The 18,618-nt window shown below is 47.7% G+C and overlaps 1 protein-coding gene across 1 annotated transcript in view; it reads right to left on the bottom strand.

Annotated features, from left to right (window-relative positions):
- Positions 1 to 8,923: 8,923 nt before the first annotated feature.
- Positions 8,924 to 18,618, bottom strand: part of RAD51B (RAD51 paralog B) — a 556,279-nt gene continuing 546,584 nt past the window's right edge. The window contains exon 12 of the mRNA XM_016131216.2: positions 8,924 to 14,396. The gene's annotated coding sequence lies outside the window, so the exon portion shown is untranslated. The remainder of the gene's footprint in view (positions 14,397 to 18,618) is intronic.

Below are 18,618 nucleotides of genomic sequence, written 5' to 3'. Positions count from 1 at the left end.
AAGAAATTAAGAACAAAATCAGCAGAATTGATTGAGAGAGTCGGTCAGTGGAGCAGCAGGGATGGGAAAAAACCCCCATATATAACAGTGTCTTTCCATGCTGGCCACTATTCTGAGCACGTCCCATATATTAACTCATTTCATTCTGACAAGTGTCCCCATATGCAGATGAAAACTGAAGAGCAGAATGCTAAGTACTCCAAGGTCATATGCTGGGACGGGGTTTGATCCCTGGGAGACCAACGTGTGCTATCCAGCCAGACGCAGCCAGTCTGTGAGCAGGAAATGAGGATAGGGGCAGAGCAGCGGGGCCTCCTGAACATGGCTTCCACCATGTCCAGAACCATCCATCAGGTGTCCGTGTCACCACCTTCCAGAACACCGAGGAGACTGTAGAAGGAGAGAGGATAAATCAAAAGGGGGAATGAGAGGGCTCTGGAGCCCAGGCCTCGTTCTGTCCTGGGGTAATGGGGCCAGCAGAGGCCTCAGGTTGGGGATGGCGAGTGGTTGCTAGTGTGTTTAGGAATGGTGCAAAAAGGGTTGCCTGATAAAATACAGACAAATAAGGAATGATGTATTTTAGTATAAGTATGTCTCAAATCTTTTATGGAACATACTTATACTAAAAAATTATTCACTGTTATTCTGTTCTCTTATTTTTATTTGCAAAATCTTGTAATACTACCCTAAAACACAAAGCCCCAGACTGGCTCCCAAGACTCAGTCAAAGAGAAGCCCAGGCCAGGGCTCCGCCTTTGATCTGGTGGACCTGCTTAAGTCCTGTGCTCCATGAATAAAAGAAATCTCTGAGCTGCTTTGGTTCATTGTTTGAGAAGCTCAAGTGCCAAGTGAAGAGGTCCCTTCTCCAGCCCAGTCTGGAACTATATCTCCGTGGGTGGTAGCTGAATGGGGGTAGAGGGGGAGCTTGGTGGTTTGGAAACAGCTGGACAAAGGTCTTGAAACAGAAGACCAGGGGCTAGTTCCTCACATGGGAGGCTCTGAAGTGACTGGTTTTCAGACCCTTGAATTTTCAAAGTGAGTGATGCCGTGTGTACAAAGGGAGAGATCGACAATGATTTCTCAGCTTTATTACTTCAAATGTCCAAGGGTGGGACAGGGTTTTGAGGACTGAAGGTTAGACCTGTGTGGTCAGTGGTGTTTTGGTGAAGATGTGGCTGCTTGTCACCCCTGGCTGGTTGGAGTCGGGGTGAGGGTAGAGGGAAGAGCTTTGGAGTCCTTTCCAGGTGAGCGAGCACCCAAAACAGCAGTCAATGAGAATGGAATATTGATCTCAGCCCAGAAACACATGCCACAAGCTCTTCTTTGCCAGGTTACGTGGAGGGAACAAACACCAAGGTGAGGCTAAATCTTTATCTGTGAACTGAATAAGGTCTTTTACCAGATGGCCCAGGAACAGGCATAGGTTGAGACCTGAGGTCTAGATGGTGGCTGGAGCCTCCCAGGAACACTGGGCTCCTGAGAGGAGTCTGGGACTTCATCCAGTCATCAACAAGTACATGCCTGAAGCTTTGTTCCCAGTGGGAGAGACAGATAACAAACAACAAGTACATATCTCACGTGTTATTTGTTGACAATTGTATGGGGAAAAATACGCCAGGTAAAGGAGATAGGGAATCTTTGGGTAGGGGTGTCAACAAAGGTTGGGGGTTTTCTTTATGTAGAATATCGGCAAAGACCTCCTTGAGAAGGGAACGAGCCAAGATGTGGGGGTGGAGGAGAACAATCAAGGAAAAGGACTAGGCAGTACAAGGGCACTGAGGCAGGCAGGTGCCTGGCTTTCTTGAAGAACAGCAAGAAGTGAGGTGTAGCTGAAGAGGAAGAGAGAGGGAGGAGGAGACAGCAGGAGGTGAGGGCAGAGAAGGAGCAGAGCCACATCATGTGGGCCTGTAGGCCACTGTCAGCCTCTGGCTTTTACTGACTAAGAGGGGAGCCACTAGAGGGCCCTGCGCAGAAAGGGGACATGATCTGAGGTATGATGGTGCCCCACGGCCTGGGTTTGAATACTGACTCCATCACACACAACCTATATCACCTTGAGCAAGCTATTTCATCTCTCTGTGCTCTGTCTCCTGACCTGCGAAATGGGCTAGTACTCATTCTTCATAGGGTTCTTCTTAGCATTGCTGTAAGCATTAAATGAGGTAATATATGTGCAGTGCCTAATATGCAGTAAGAACTCAAACATTAGCTGTTATTACGCTGCTGGTAATGCTGCTAGTAAAGCATAGGCAGTTTTGAGATGTGAAGCCCAGGTCTACAAGGGAAAAGGGGTATCAATATTGAAGTCACCAATTTGAAGGTGGTTCATGGAAGCCAGGACTCACTGGGAGATCAGGACAAGCAGCAGGTCAAAGTTGGGCAGACAGCGCAGCTCCAGAAACCAGATGACAGTCTACAGGTGGCCAGCGGGGCACCCCAGGAGTTATCTGGGGGCTGATGGAAATCAGGAGCCCCAGGCAAAGAAACTGGGAAATAAGGAGTTGGGTCCTGGGCAGAGCACAAAGAAGGGGCTCCACAAAAGGTCCAACTGAAGATCTGCCCAATTTTGGGGCCAGCTCAAGACCAAGTGACCAATGCCCCCATTTTATTTCAAGGGATTTGATGGACTTCCTGAAGAGCAAGATTCAGCTTCCAACAAGGCAGGAGGCAGGGCAGCTCCTGACAGTCCAGCTTTCAAGCAGTGAAGTCGGGGGCAGCTGGGCAGGGCCGATGAGGCACGGTTGGTGCTGATGTGGGAGAGAGACATAAACCCACTGTAGGGTTGAAAGGCTCCAGGGGACCACTAGATACTTAGCAGAACCCACTAGTATATTTGGGCTAGAGATAATATTTCAAAAGGTTGACCAGACATTTAAAAATTGATTACAAACATTCCTGCTTCTAAGCCAGAGGATATGGGACAGAAATCAAGGACCTGAGGCCAAATTTTTGTATGGAATATGAACAAGCTATGCATTGGGGCCTCAGGGGGTGTGCGGGTTAATAAACGTCTCCAGAATGGCATGTTTTCTAGTTCTTGGGATTGTGCTTAATACATTTATTCTGATATGCAATGAGATAAAATCAATGTTCGCTTTCCGCGTCTGCCTCCAGCGGCTCCTTCTTCCCCTTAGACACTGTTCACTCTTGCTTTGCCCTTCATACAAACTTGATTATTTGGCTCTTGGATGAGGACCTGAGGGGCTGTCTCAAAAACAGTCAAACGACAACCAATCAGCCAAACAACTTAAGACTTACCAACAACAACTAACCTACTAACGGTATCTGGCAGGCCCCTCAAGAACGTCCATGTCCTAATCTCTGGAATTTATGATAATGTTACCTTACAAGGCAAAGGGGAGTTAAGGTTGCTAATTGCTGGCTTTAAAATAGGCGTGTTGTCCTGGATTATCTGGGTGGGCCCGATGTAATCACAAGGGTCTTTAAAAATGAAAGAGAGGGGTGGGAGAGGAGGTCAGAGTGATGAGATGTGAGGACTCAACCCTCCACTGCTGCCTTTGCAGATGGAGGAAGGGGCTGCAATCCAAGGAATATGTGTGGCTTCCAGAAGCAAGAAAAGAGAAGGACATGGATTCTCTCCTGGAGCCTCCGGGGAGGAACACTGCCTTGGTCTTAGCCCAGCGAGACCCATGCCAGACTTCTGATCTCCAGCACTGTAAGGTAATACGTTTATATTGCTTAAGCCACTAAGTTTGTGGCAATGTGTTATAGCAGCAATAGAAAATGAACACACTATCCATCCAAACTCTCTATTCTTCAGGGTCAAGTTCAGTGCGGCAGCATGTGGGGCCCTCAGCCTGGTTTTCTAGTCTTAGTTCACAATGTCACCTGTGCTGTGCTCCAGCCAGTCAGGGAAACTTGCTACTGTTGATTGTCCCTGCCTCTCACTTCTGCCAATGTTGGAGATTCCTCCCCGAAAGGTCATCATGTTGTACGTTTTCGCAGAGTTTCAGGCTTACGAACCACCTGCAGTCGGTGTGACGTTGAGAAGAAATGACATACATGTGATTGCTTTGCAAACTGGAAAGCGAACACAAACATGAAGTTGTAAGAGATATTTTTCGTGTTTGAATCTCCAGGACTCTCCAGGCGTCTAGCCCAAGGCCTCTGAATGCCCCAGGGCTTCTCCCGTTAGGGCGTGGGCCACAGTGTCTCAACTGAAAGCTCCCTATATGCAAAAGCTACCCTCTCACTAGATCTGAAGCCTCTTTGAGGGCAGAGTTCTTGACTTGAGTATTTATCTTAGCAACCCTCATAGGGAGAAACTTAGCTGTGGTAAAAGTGGGCGTGGGGCTGAAAACAAGAAAGTCAGACAGTGACAACAAGTTGCCATGGGCACAGGTCCCACCTCCCTGCTCAGCCACAGCCCCCAGACTCAGACTCCCAGATGATAGGGCCAAGCATTTACCCTTTTAAATAGAGTAGAGTGTTCATTACACAGTTGCTGGAAGCATATTTTTCTTAGTGACTCCTCTGGTTTCTTTAAGGTCCTACCACGCACTCTTCCAGATGCCTCTGGCCCTGGCTACCCTGGCCTGTCCTACGCAAAGTGGCAAGACCAGTTTCTCACAGCCTTGTTTGATCACACACCTTCTTACCTACAGTCGAAGTACCTGTTGGAGAGAGTCTTAGTTCGGGGCCCTCTCCTAATCTCAGGCTCCCCCACAGATCCTTCCCTGGCCTCTGCTCCGGGCGGAACTTCCCTCTGGCTACTCCCTGTTCCCAGAAGGCAGGGGAATGGATGCAGAACAAGGAGCTACAGGGCAGGGAGACCTGGGAATGGGGACCCAGGGGCAGGCTCATTCTTCCCTCTTGTTGGCACGGCCTGTCCTATTACTCCGGGCCACTTTAGGTAAACAGGGGAAAGAAAACAATGTCTGTCAGTTAAAAAATGAACCCATCGGAAAGGAATGTTATTGCCAAGTGTTCTCAGAAGGCATGACAAACAAAGAAGGTGAAAACCTGTCTTTAACCTCAGGCCCCAATTCCCCACCACGGAGCTTGGTAGCCCTTCTGTGAGCCGAGGCTTGCTGGCTCAGAAAGAGCCCCTTTCTACCTGCCTCTTTTCACTTTCCTGGGAATACCTGTCCTGTTCCCCCAGCTCTTAAGTGAGGGGCTTCCCAGTGAATAGCCAGTGGGGGGCAGAGGCTGCCAGGACTCAGGCTGCTGCCGGGCTGGGCCCCGTGGCAAACCTGAGAGCCCACGGCAGAGTTGGCTGCTGGCTGAGCCCTTTCAGCAGTGGCATTCCCATCTCCAAGGAGGCAGCCACTCAATACAGGACCTTCTGCATCTTGCCCTCTGGGCGGGCAGAGGTGTCCCATGGCAACTAGGGCTGCGATCTGCATATGACAGCACATTGCATCTATTCAAGACTTTCTTTCCCCTGCTTTCTTTGAAAGAGCTTGCCCTATATCCAAGTTCCCTGTGAGCCCCACACAATGAAAACAGCAGTTGACAGGTTCCCTGTAACTCGTGAAATCTGAGTGCATCCAAGGGGAGAAAGAGAGTGCTCATTACTGAAACACAAAACGAGCTCCTTTCACGGCATGGCTAGTTGGCCCTTCAGTTTGCTGCCCCTGACCCCACTGCCCTTCCAAGCACAATAAGCAGAGGGAGGAAAGGGAGAGAGAGGTCTTTACTCCTTAAGTTGCCAATTGATCACCCTCCTAACCCCTATAGGGACTTCTTCGTGCAAACAATTCAAGTGACAGAGGTCAGGGCTCCAGCCCATTCCTCCAGGGAGATCTTAGCCCTCCCTGCAGGGACTTTCCCAGGTGAAACAAAGACTAACCCTAGAAGCCTTAAACAAACTCCCGCTGATGACGCACAGAGGAAACAGAGAAAGGGGAAATTAGAGGTGCACAGAATCACAAGGCTGGGCCTCAGGCCTTTCATCCAGCCAGACCCCAACACTCTTTTCACACTCTGGGACTGGGCTGTGCTCTGCGAAAGCCAAGTCATATCCAAACTTTGTCATGGTGGCCATTGACTGACCATCTAACAATTAGGCTAGGGAGAAGAAGCCATGCATGGGGCAGAAACGGCTCTATTTTTGCCCACACTGGCTTGTAGCTGATTAACCAGACTTTTGATATCCAAAATATCAGAAGATGAGAAAGAAAAGGAGTGGAGGAAGAAGAAAAAGAAATTTATGAGTTAGGCTAAGATGATGTGAGCTTCCACAGAAAGCCTGGGGAGAATTGCTCCCATTCCTGGGGCTGTCCCGGGAGGGCTCTGGAGACTCCAAGGCCACTGCTGGAATATACGCCCTATCCTGCACAAAGCACTGGAGGAGAGTGCAAATGAAAAAAATACACAGGGGCTCTAGGCCTTATTCCACCCAACCTTCAGAAGAGTAAGAGATGGCTAAGCAGGATAGGGTTCTGTTCTTTCTTTCATGTCTGATTCCAGGAGCCCTAACAGAGTGAGCACACAGTCCCACTGGGCCAGTGATCTGGTATGGGTTTACTTGGAGACATCAGGCATTCATTTAACCACTAGGCTTCCAAATTTATCATCAGGAAAGAAATTGTACCACTTGTAAGTCTCTATGCCGTGGACTTTCATTTTTACAATGTTGCCCGTTCCTCCTGGAATGTCCTCCACCCACTCACCTATGGGGCAAGTTCCTGCTGATTCTTTACACTATGTATCGAGTGCTATATTATTTATATGTATTCGTATCTTTGTATTATAGTGATCTGTTTATTTAACTTTTCTGTCACAAGACTGATTCCTTTGAGGGTAGGACCACCGTTTAGTTTGTTTCGGAATCCTTGGTGGTTAACACCTGAGTAATCACCTGAAGATTGAACTGAATCATGATAAGGATAATTGTTTCTTTTTCAGATCCTAGACTGGGTTTCATTCAATCACAAAGGACTTGTGAACAGGGCTATGGCACTGCAAAACTCCAGGGTTCCCTTTAATATGTGAACAAAGCCCCTAGAGCTATGTTATATGATGGCTCTGCTCATGGAACTCCTACCACAGCCAGCTACTATGGGAGAATCCAAGTACTAGATGCTTACTCTAGTTCCAGAGACAGAGCTAATATGGAGGTGACACAGTCAATGGTGGGTGCTGCAGGAGCCCTGGGAAAGGAGAGAACTGTGTGTGGACTATAGTCACTGGGAAAGCTTTGTGAAGAAAGCAGAACTTGCACTATCCATAATGACTATCCGTGGGGTAGAAAATAGAATGATAAAGAGAAAGTATGCAGAACGCAGAGGATTTTTAGGGCAGTGAAATTATTCTGTATACTAGAATGGTGGGTACCTGTCATTACACATTTGTTAAAACCCACAGAGTGCGCAACACTGAGAGTGAGCCCTAATGTAAATGATGGACTTTGGGAGATGATGATGTGTCGAGGCAGGTTCATTGACTGTAACAGACGTACCACTGTGGGAGAGGATGCCGACAGTGGAGGAGGCCGCATGTATGAGGACGGGGGGTGTACAGGACGTTTCTGTACTTTCTGCTCAATTTTGCTATAAATCTAAAACTGCTCTTAAAAAAAGAAAGTCTATTTAAGTAAAAATAAAAAAGTGTGAGCCTACTTGGGATAGTAACGAAAATAAGCATACTGAAAAAGGAAGACACAGGGAAGCCGATAAACAGTGTGGCGGGAGAAGGGAGTATATATTGAAGGGTAATGAGAAATTAGGTTGGACAGGCGAGGCGGAGCCAGATAATGAAAAATCTTGAAAGCCAAGCAGAGAATTTGGGACTTGATTTTGGAGAACATAAGAAGACCTTATGGGCTTTAGAGCTGAGAAGCGATAGCATAAAAATAGTGGCTATAATAGTGAGGTTTAATGAGAGATTAGAGCAAAGAGACTAGAACATTCTCCCAGTCATCAAGGCACCAGGAATTTCTCCCAGTGTGGTAGCTGTATGCTATGATCTCATAACTATACACAGAGCTGCGGAAGAGCATGGTTGATCTGAGAGCAGTGGGTGAGACCCCACAGTGCTCCGTGAGTATGAGCTTTCTATAAATGGGTCAAGATCACATTATGAGTGAAACTGGCCTAACAAGGCATGTGAGGGAAGGAGCATTCAGGCTTGAAGGGCTGGCCTAGCTTTGCTGCTTACTTGATGTTTGAAATTTGGCCTTAATGTTGTTTCTGTAATATTTAACAAGGATGATAAATAAGACAGGTATGTGCACAATGGCCCAAACTCACCTTCTTGTCTATTCTCTGAATTTTTAGTACAGAATATCAGAGCTAAAGATGTGGTTTTCAGCATCTTGGGAACTAATCAGTCATTCAACCAATAAACTCTGAGGGTAGAGCAGCAAAGAAAATAGACAAAATCCCTGTCCTCTCAGAGCTAACATTCTAGTAAAAAGCCCTATAGTTAGTTTCTCATCAGCTATAGAGAAAAGTGAGTCCTAGAACTGTGTTACCTAGAGAATCCAGGAGAGAAGGGTGACAAAAACCAGGGAAATGTAACGAGTTGGCACCAAGAAGAGGGAGCAAGCTTACCTTGTTCTAGAAAAGTGGTCCCCAAATTTTCCACCCAACAAACCCAAGGGATGCAAACAGATACACCTCCCTTAGCAAGAGTGGCTTGTGGCCACAGAGGTACTAGGGAAGGATGGGAGAGGAGAAACACCCCAAGGAAGAAGAGCTCCAGATATGAGCTCCAGCTGCACTGGGATAATAGGATGGAGTGAGACACCTGGGAGCCATTGCTTCCTCTGAGCACATGATCCAAAACCAGCAACTTTTCAGCAATACCTCAAAAGACAATATTGACATGAAGATGCTAAGCCCATCATAAAAATACATTAGAGTGAAGCCAAAAGTCAGTTTGTCTAATATGCAATCAAAATATTAATGATCAGGTATGAGATATAAACAGAAGTAGGGCTGGGGGAGAAGGGGTCAGCTTTTTTTTTTTTTTTTTTTTTTTTATGCATCTGCTCTGCCTGTTATTAAAACCTGGCTACACTGCTGTCCAGCTCTCGGGAATTACTGTAAAACTGGGTCAATGGATCAAAGTCACAGAGTGGCAGTTCTCAATATAAGAACTTCCTGAGGAAGAAAACTTTCAAACAATGGCTCAGATGTCTTTACAAAGTAGTGTGTACCCGATCCTGGAAGAATTTAAGCCCCAGGATGGTCATGATGGATCATCCTGTGTCAGTAGGGATGCTGGTCTCCATGACCAATCAAAGCTGTCCAGTTCTCCAAATCTCAGATGCTGGTAATATGAGGCAGGGGTCTAAGGAATCTGAGGACGAGACTTACCCAGAAACCAGAGAAAAACTTTTCAGCAGCCCTGGTTATTAAACCTGAATGTCAACAGAATTCATTCCCTGCCAGCTGCTCATCACCAAGGGTTTAGCAGTCGCCATTATTCGCTGCTTAGAGGAATTTTAAAGATGGCTGAAATGGAGAGGTGAGAAAGTGAAGGGTCTTGTTCTAGGGAGACACTTGCCTGGGACTAGGTTTGCACGCAAGGTTCTGTACAGAAACTCCCAAACAGAAAGGCCTGGCTCTGACAGATTCAGATCTCAGCGGCCCCCGGACCCTCCTCAGCCTCCTCAGAGGGTTGAACAAATGGCTCTAAGTCACCTTTTGCTGGAGGAAGCTTGGCCCTCACAGGAGGCCCTGAGATTGGCCCCTGATAAGGCAGCACGTCCTGTCTGGCTCCTCGTCCACACCCTCGCAGCTGGGCCTGCTGTGGATGCGGCAAAGTTCAAAGGCACTGCTTCCCTTGGACCTACATCAAGGACTGAAATGAGAAAAGGGTGCTTTGACCTCCTCATAGTGAGAGATGGGACCACCTTTGTATTGTATGTATGTGTAGGGGGCCAAGGGGGAGTGGATTTTTCCTGTCACTATTGTGTTTTCATGCACTGGATGTAAAATATCTGAACACAATCATCGGAAATAGTCTTTTACCTACGGCCAGAGTCTGGAGCCTGGCCCAGGGTGGGGTGAGGCTGTGTTCACCCAGTGGGAACCTGGTGGCCCACATTAGGGACGCTCACTAGGGGGCATGACTGGCCTTTCTCAGCCCCTGCTCCTAACACTAGTGCTCTGAGTTTCCACCGACCAACCAGGCCTTGGGCTCTGATTGGAAGTGCCTCCTGCCCACCAGCTCTCTCAAATGGAGACCAAACCTTATCCTCAGACCCATAATCCACCTTAATATCAAGGTTTTCCACCTCAACTTCAACCCAACCAAATCAAGACCATTCCATACCTGAAGTCCATCCCTCTCCTGGGTTCTTAGGAAGGTGCCTTGTGGTGGTAGCAAGCCATGTGGGGGGACAGTAGGGTTTCCATCCATCTTGAGGTTAAGGGTACTGGGTGCTGGTGGTGGAGAGCTGATGAACTCTGTGGCCGTAAGTAAGGAGTAGGGAGCCTCCTCCAACCCGAGCTCCGCGCCCCACCCCCAGGCCTGCTCCGGCTACTACTCTGGAAAAGGGGATCACATCACGGTCTTTCTCACAGGCCTGCCCCACACTGGGACAAAATGCCCAGCTACAGAGGCCTCTCGTTAACAGAAAGTACCACAGCAATGCTAACAGGGGCTGTCCAGGCCTCTGTGGTGTGACCTCTCCTGAAAGAAGCCTGGCCAAGCTGCGGGCCAACACCCACAGGCCGAAAAGGAGTCTGGGAACACTGAGGAAGGAAAAAATGAAAAGCATGAGGATTTGTACCAGAGGGAAACTGGCCGTAGTGAGCCTCTGCAGGCTTTCTCTGCCATTCTTTGTCAGCCATGAGGTTTAAAGGATCCAATGAAGACAAATTGGGCCCCAAGCCGATTATGGTAAAACTTTCCAAAAAGATGCAGATCACCCCTCTTCTGCCCCAAACACCAGCCAGAACAAATGCTATTAATAACCTAGTTCCTCCCCAGTCCACTTAAGTTATGCAGGATTGGAGCCTGCTCCTCGGACATAGCCAGCTGTTCCGAAACAGGTTTGAGAAAGTGATCTTTGGCACATACTGGAAAGGGTGTGCATCTGTGGGGGGGCGGGCAAGGGGTACTCAAGAGTTCTCCATCAGGGCCAGTATTATTTTTAATTGCCGAGAATCGGCCCGTGGCTGTTCCTCAAGGCTGCGGCGCACAGGCTTGCCAGGGATTGGAAAATGATTTCAGGGAAGGTAAGAGAGCACGTCCCAAGGACTGACTGTTCATTACCGAGCTGTCATTTCTTATGGAAAATCAGGTGACGCCTCAGAGTTTATACAATCCTCTCCCTACCACCTCTCCTCCTTTCGTTCCCATCTAGAAAGGGAGCAGTGAATTTTAGCAATCTGGGAATTTTGGTTTCTGCCTTCCCCCTGAAGCATGACCGATGGCCCATTTTTCAAGCCAAATCTCACCCCTTTCAGGCAGCTGTCAGGAAACCACAGAAGGTGCTTGAAGGAGCACAAGAAATGGCTGGTTCTAATCTGGAGAAAAAAATGAATTAACAAGGCAGCTACTTATGGAAGAATGTTTTCTTTTCTTCAGCCTCAGCCTGCATATTTTCACAACATGTGTACTCTGTTACCTTGTCACTTCCTTGTTTTCTTTGGGTAAATAACCGGGCTCTCGACTTAGGAGAAAAAAGAAAGAAAGAAAGAAAGAAAAAAAGCCAGCTCTGGAGTGTCACTGGGACGGCCTGCTTGGCTGAGCTGGAAGGGAAGCATGAGCATGCACTGGGGATAAAACAGGCTCCTTGCAAACCCATCCTGCCCCATTCTGGATGGGGCTTTTCCTCTAACTCTGCATGTCACAGTGTGGGAGTCAAAGAAGGGAGGGGCAGCCTGCTCCTTCAGCCTTGGGGCTAGCAGGACCAGAGGCTGGGGGAAATAAAGAACTTTTCTCCTTGGCCAAGGCAAATGGGAAGCCCTCTCTGAACCTGACAGAGTCAACAAGGCATACTGTGGCTTTTCTCCCGGCCTCTGCCTTCCCACTGGCCAGGGAGCTGCCAGGGTGAGGGAGGTTGGCCGCCTGGCGCCCTGTGGGGAATGCTGGTAGGACCCAGGTCCTTCTGTGGAGCCCAGGAGTAAGGTCTTCACTGGGGAAATTCATGGTCAGTGTTTGGATGTGTAGGCAACGATCTCCACCTAGAAAACGGCCAGAGGTTTTTGAGCCTCTGTCTTATAGAGGTGTTGCTTTGTTTTTCACTTTTCTTTGGGTAAAGAAAGAATGCTCACCTTGAGATGTCTGTGCCACATACGAGACGAGCACAAAACAACACGGGTTTTGCCAGCAGGATAGCTTTTGGAAATGCACTGTCGATGAGCATCCAGAAGGGTGATTAGCTGGTTGGAGAAATGCTGGTTGCTCTGCTAAATCAGGGTCTTTTATTTATAACGCTATAGCAACTCTTATTCTCTTAGGTCCTCACAGCTGGGCATCAGAGCAGAGAGCCAGGACTGATATTGCTCCTAATGTTGCACAGCATGTAAAAGGAGTTAGTTTACCCGCAACACACCTGTGGATGCTGGCTCCACCATGCAGGGGGAAACCAGGGCAGAGAACACTCAGAGCCTGAGACCAGCACACAAGCCCTCACGGCCGACATGGCGAAGGTGCAGGGGGATTAGCTGGGCGCTGTCTGGGCCTCTGCGTATGTGAATTTCCTTTCTCCATCTGCTCAGGAGCCTTTGATTCCGACCCGGAACTCCCTATCTCACCTTGTAGATCATGCAGTCTTCGTCAGGCAGAGGTTTGGAATTCAAAACCAGGGTTTTCAGTTGCAAAGATCTGGCCCCCATCTGTTGAGTGGTTCCTTCAGTATCATTGGAAGGGCTGTAACTGTCCCGTGAGGTGGGGTCACTTGGAGAGGAAGAAGGATGCTCTCGTAAGCCTGTTCCAAACTGGCACTTGTAGGGTGTCAAAAGCTTCAGAGGAAAACACAGTGACCCCAAAAGGTTTCTGGAAACTGTGAGATAAAGACACTCACAGGCTATCCAAATTATTCCTGTGGTCTGATTCTGCAGACGACAGCTTTGGAGATGGGCTGTGAGGCAGATGGGAGCAGCCAGGAGCACAGACAATTCATGTGCATTGAGCCCTCGCTGCTCCCAGGACTGTTAAATACCGCAAGTGTTACCTCATTTAATCTTCACAATAACCCTCTGAGGTGTATGCTATGATCTTCCTTTTTCTCGATGGAAAATGGAAGCACAGAGAGAGTATGTAGCTTGCTCAAGTTCAGTCAGAGAGGCAGGACAAGTGACAATCACCCAGGCAGGGTGATTCCAAAGCCAGGATTTTTATTCACTATGCCCTGCTGCCTCTGAAGAGCAGCTGAAGGAGCTCCCTCCTCAGAATTATGGCATTAAGGAGCAGCTCCTGTCTGGCTTGATGGCCCACCCCAGACGCAACCCAGCAGAAAGTTTAAACGTCTCTCCAGTCACTATCTCAGCATTGTTTCCATGTAGAGCCCTACCGTGCTGGTCCCTGAGCTGGTCCCTTCCTTTACCCATCTCCCCAGGCCCAAGGCCACGCCCACACCTACCTTGTTTATATTTGTGCCTCAGTCTGTACTCCCACACTCTAGTCTTTACTTCTTTCTAGTCACCTCCCGTAAGTGCCACAAGTACATTTTGCAGAGCAGAGACCCTGTGTAAGCATGCCTGATCAGCAATTAAGCCATATTTCTCCAAGGGTGGCCCCCAGACTACAAGCACCAGAATCCTCTGGGGTGCTTCCAGAATGCAGATTCTCGATAAGATTTTCAGCTATGGATCTGGAAACCTGCATTTTTTAACAAGCTCCCCAAGGGATTCTGATGTTGCATAAAATTTGAAGTTTTTAATTTAGGCTTTCCTTTTTTTTTTTTTTTTTCTGAATTAGAATGTGTTGAATCAGGCAGCGTCACACTGAGCTCTCTCTGCCTCCTATCCTTCAGAATCTGTGGAGTGGGCACTGTGCAAAGAGCTCAGAGTTTATTTGGGTATAGGCATTGGTGTTCTCTAATGGGGAGGCCGGGTGAAAGGAAGTGAGGAGTGGCAGAGGAAGGGGTAGGAGGCTGAGAAATATCTCTGCCAATCCATTTGGAAGTCCTGGATGGGCGAAGGCCTTGGCACACATTCCCCAGCAAAAGTTCCAAGCAGAATGCCTCCGGAACTCCATTTAAAAAGCATTCCTGAATCTGGTCAGTTTCCTGCTGGATGATCCCTGAAAGCAGGATGGAGAGTGAACCAGGCCTGAGAGCTTTCAGAAGGGAAGTTGGGGCAGCCTTACAAAGTAGAGACAGCAGAGTGGCGATCCAGGTAGGCTGCCTGGGGCAGAGGAGTGCATGTGAGGGCGAGAGCCATTTCAAGGCTTCTGAAGGCCACTTTCAAAGAGGCAGCTCCGGAGAGACCTGAGTCTCCAGGTCATTAATTAAAGACATCCCAGGCAGGCCGCTGTGTTCAGAAAATGAGATTAAGCTTTTGGTCAGTTGGTTTGGAACTTGAGAAAATGAAAAAAAAAAAAAAAAAAAAAGAAAGAAAGAAAAAGAAAATCCTTTATAGAATTGAAAAAGAAAGGTTCCCTCCTCCACCCCCATCTCACCATCAGCTCCAGAACAACCGAACATAAAGTACTTTAAACTTGGATTGTAGCAAGACCTCCATGAAAATAATTTCGCAGCTCATTTGAAATGAAAATAGTGCTATTTTTGTGACCACCTATAATATCTGGGCATGCTCAGTGGAAGCAACTCAAGTGAAAAATCTAGTGATAAGTCAGAGAAGTGGGCAAAGAGGAGATAGAGAAGGAAGTCCTGTGAGTAGGGGGCCGTCTTTAGGTGCGTGGAAGCACGCTTCTGCTTCTAGAAATGTTTGTGTCCACGTGGACCTGGATAAGCCGCTTCGTGTCTCTGGGCCCAGGTTTTCTCCTCCGAAGAATGGTAGGGAAGAACCCTGTGCCACCAGCAGAGTTGCTGCCCGGTGGTACTGGGGACGCCCAGGCAGACACACGGCACCTCTGTCTGTCCCACATGCTGAGTCCTCTTCAGAGTCCAGCCTAGTGCACAGACAGACTTTTCCCACCCTCTTTTTACTGGGAAAATCACAAAAAAAGGACTAAGAAAAGCTCTGTTGTCTTATTCTCTAGATTAATAAAATTAGGGCATTACTCAGAATTACTCCTATGATTTGTATCCATATAGTGTCATATAGACGGTGTCGTATATATATCTATTAGTGTCATATATTTCTATTATGTCACATATCACATATGCAAATCAGTAATACCTGTCATCTGTATTTATATAGTGTCATATTTATTTAGTGTCATATATATCATATAAATAAACTATTAAATGCAAAACACATGTATTCATATATATATATACTATAAATACCTATTATAGGTACTCATAGATGAATAACTGTCATAAGTATTATAGATCTATACATACACATATATGTATATGTGTATTTGTGTATGTGTATACACACACACACACACACACACACACATATATATGGCACTACATAAATGCAAATCACAGATGCACGCACACACACGGAGTCACTGGTTAAGAAACCTAAGTCTTCCCAATGTGGACATACACAATAAACATCTGACTCCTGTTATGGGTTGAACTGTGTCCCAGAAAGATATATTGAAGTCCTTACCTGTGGATATGACCTTATTTAGAAATAGGGTCTTCGCAGATGTAACTAAGATGTTAAGTTCAGAGGAGGTCGTACTAGAATAAGGTGGGCCCTTATTTCAATATTATTGGTGTCCTTTTAAGAAGAGAAGGGACGCAGAGACAGAGGAGATAGGGAGAAGACAGCCATGTGAAGGTGGAGGCAGAGACTGGAGTGCGGCCTGTATAAGCCGAGGAATGTCAAAAACTGCCAACAACCAGCAGCTGCTAGGAGAAGGCAAGGAAGTCACCTTCCCTAGAGGCTTCGGGGCAGCACGACCCTGCTGATGGGTTGGTTTCAGACTTCTCACCTCCATAACTGTGAGAGAATAAATTTCTGTCATTCTAAGCCACCCAGTGAAGCACCAGTGTGTGGAATTTTGTGAGGGGGCCCTGGGATACTAACTTGACTCTCATCACAGGATGAAAGGGAAGCTAAGCCTGCCAGTCAGGCTTCTGCATCTGCTCTGCCCCCAGTTCTTGGCCCCTTTTCTCAGCCCTCTTTCTCGTAAGAGGAGGAATGGGGTGGAGATATTTACTGTTTCCAACTGAAACCGACACGTGAAAGGTTATGAAGGCCCCTCTCCCCCCCATTCCTCTGTGGTGATGGCTGATGCTAAGGCCACACTGCCACTGCCCTAAGCCCAAGCTTGATCATCTGGAAATAGGAAGCTGAAAGAGGACAGCACTTCAGAGCCTCACTCTCCCTGCCCTACTCCCTCCCAGCACCAGGACAAGAGCTTTGAGTTCTCAGAGGGTGGTGAAAATTTATGGTTAGTATGCCTCTAGATCGAAGTTCCTGCTGTTAGAGGGTTTTCTTTTTTCACTTTAATGGTATACAAGAATTCTCCCCCCTCGCTCCCCAGAACAGCCACACATCTTTTTAAAATTTGCACCTTTTTTCCCCCCCAGGCTGGTTTCCTATGGTGAAGGAGAGGCTAGGAAATGCCCAATAAATCATCTGTCTGTCCTCACTCAATTGCAAGGCAGGAAATGCAGAGAACAGTCCCCTTACCTTTCCCACTTTGCATATAACTAGAGCTATCAGGACCCTTTGAAGGGCAGCCCCTCTGACAGCAATATTAATTCACCAAGGCCACTGGAGTTGTTTCTAGGGCCCAGGCCCTAAGGGGGCAGGGCCATTTGGGATGCTGAATGCCTCGGCTACCAGCCCCTTCCATGGGCAGCATTTCCGGGACTTGCCCTGGGATGTTGATTTAATCAGCAATGATTTAAGGGGCTCCGTGTGCAAGGCATGGTAGCAATTCTGTCCAGGATAAAAGGAATTTTAATCCTTAATTCTTGTCTTTAAGGCGCTTACAATCTAGATGGTGCAAAGGCTGAGCCATGTACGTCAAGATAATGAGCCCAGTATAGTGGAGTTTATGTAAAATGTTCAAGGAGAGGTTGGGGGTGGGCGGTGGGGAAGAACAGAAGATGCTTGCTGGTGGCCAGTAAACGCTTCTTGGAAGAGAAGGAGGAGGCTCTGAGCTGAGGCGTGGAGACTAGGTAGGGCTTGGGAACACAAGAGGGAGGAATGGTGGGGGCTGAAGATGCAGGGATTCCCGAGAGCAGCACGGACCGGGGGATGAGAGCAGTAGGAAAGCATGTGGCTTACTCAGGGGACAGTGAGAACGCAGGGTGTTTGGAAGAGATTGGGTGGGTCTGGATGCACCTTCACGTTTGAGGTCTTACCTGACTGGCAGCCATGAGTCTGTGTTTGTTCCTTTCATCATGGCTTCTCCAGGACCCAGCGAGGCCCTAGAGACATGGTGGACATTCAATACACATCCGTGAATAAATGAGTGTCGGGATGAAGGGACGAGTGTGTCAACGAGTGACTCAGTAGTGCCCCACTGAAGGGAAGGGACTCTGCAACCCCCTGACAGGTGATCTAGTTCTGAACATGCTATCCCAAATACGACACCCTGGCATATTGACTATTTTAAGCTGAAGGAGTCTGAGGAAACAGCAGAAGCAGGAAGGTCATTTTGATTCCCTACCCCAGGCTTCTCCCCTGGAAGCCGTCATAAAACCCTCAGGTGAGAGGTGCCCTCCCTATGCCCAGAGGTATATCTCTGAAGACAAAGGGGGCTGAGAAAAATCTTAACCAACAGGCCTTACTCCGTTTTCCCCAGCTGACTACACTTCTCTTATGTTCCTTAAAATCTCATATTCCTCTACAACTGCCTATTCTTCATCAAACTCCACACAAAGACACTCAGATCAAACCGTTTCTTCAGGACTTCATTCCCTTATGCAGGCTCTTGTGTTATAGAAAACATATATTAAATAAATGTGTATGTTTTTTCTCCTGCTCATTTGTCTTTGTCGGTTTACTTTTTAGACCCAGCCAGGGACCCTAAAAGAGTCAAGGAAAACTTTTCCTTCCCTACGCAGGCGAATGAGCAGCGCCCCAGGATTCACCCGCGCAGCTATCGTAGAGGGCAGCGACTCGAGCAGGTAGAAGAGAGGGAGCCTCGCTCCTTCTGGGTCCTCCGTGCCTGTGTCCCGTTTTCCCCGCACCAATTCCGACCTTGGTAGAATCACAGACAGCACTGGAATCACCTTGCACCTCCCCACCCAGTTCCTCCATGGCCCTCCACACCTTATTTGACAGACAAAGAGACCCTGACTGGATCGGGGTGTGACTTGTCCACTTCCCTTGAGGGCCAGTGTGGGTTTTTCCCCTGCAATATCTGCTTCATGGATTGGATATCAATGTTTAATGTGTTATCTCTTCCAGAAATATTTTAATTTTAAAAAGACAACTATGTTGAGCAGATAACTATGTTGAGTGTGGAACCAACACATATGGATTCCCTATAATGAACTAGTCACTCACCATGCTGATGCTCTTGAGGATTTTTTATTTACTGTAACATCTTTACTGCCATTTATGCAACAGTTGCTTACTTTCTGAGCACCTGCCATGTTTTAGACATCTTCTAGATACGGGGAAACAGCAGAGAACAAAACAGACACTA

Source organism: Rousettus aegyptiacus, unplaced genomic scaffold, assembly GCF_014176215.1.
Source record: "Rousettus aegyptiacus isolate mRouAeg1 unplaced genomic scaffold, mRouAeg1.p scaffold_m13_p_3, whole genome shotgun sequence".
Classification (NCBI taxonomy): domain Eukaryota; kingdom Metazoa; phylum Chordata; class Mammalia; order Chiroptera; family Pteropodidae; genus Rousettus; species Rousettus aegyptiacus.
Note: the sequence above shows the minus strand (reverse complement) of the source record. Positions and strands in the feature narration are given on the sequence as shown.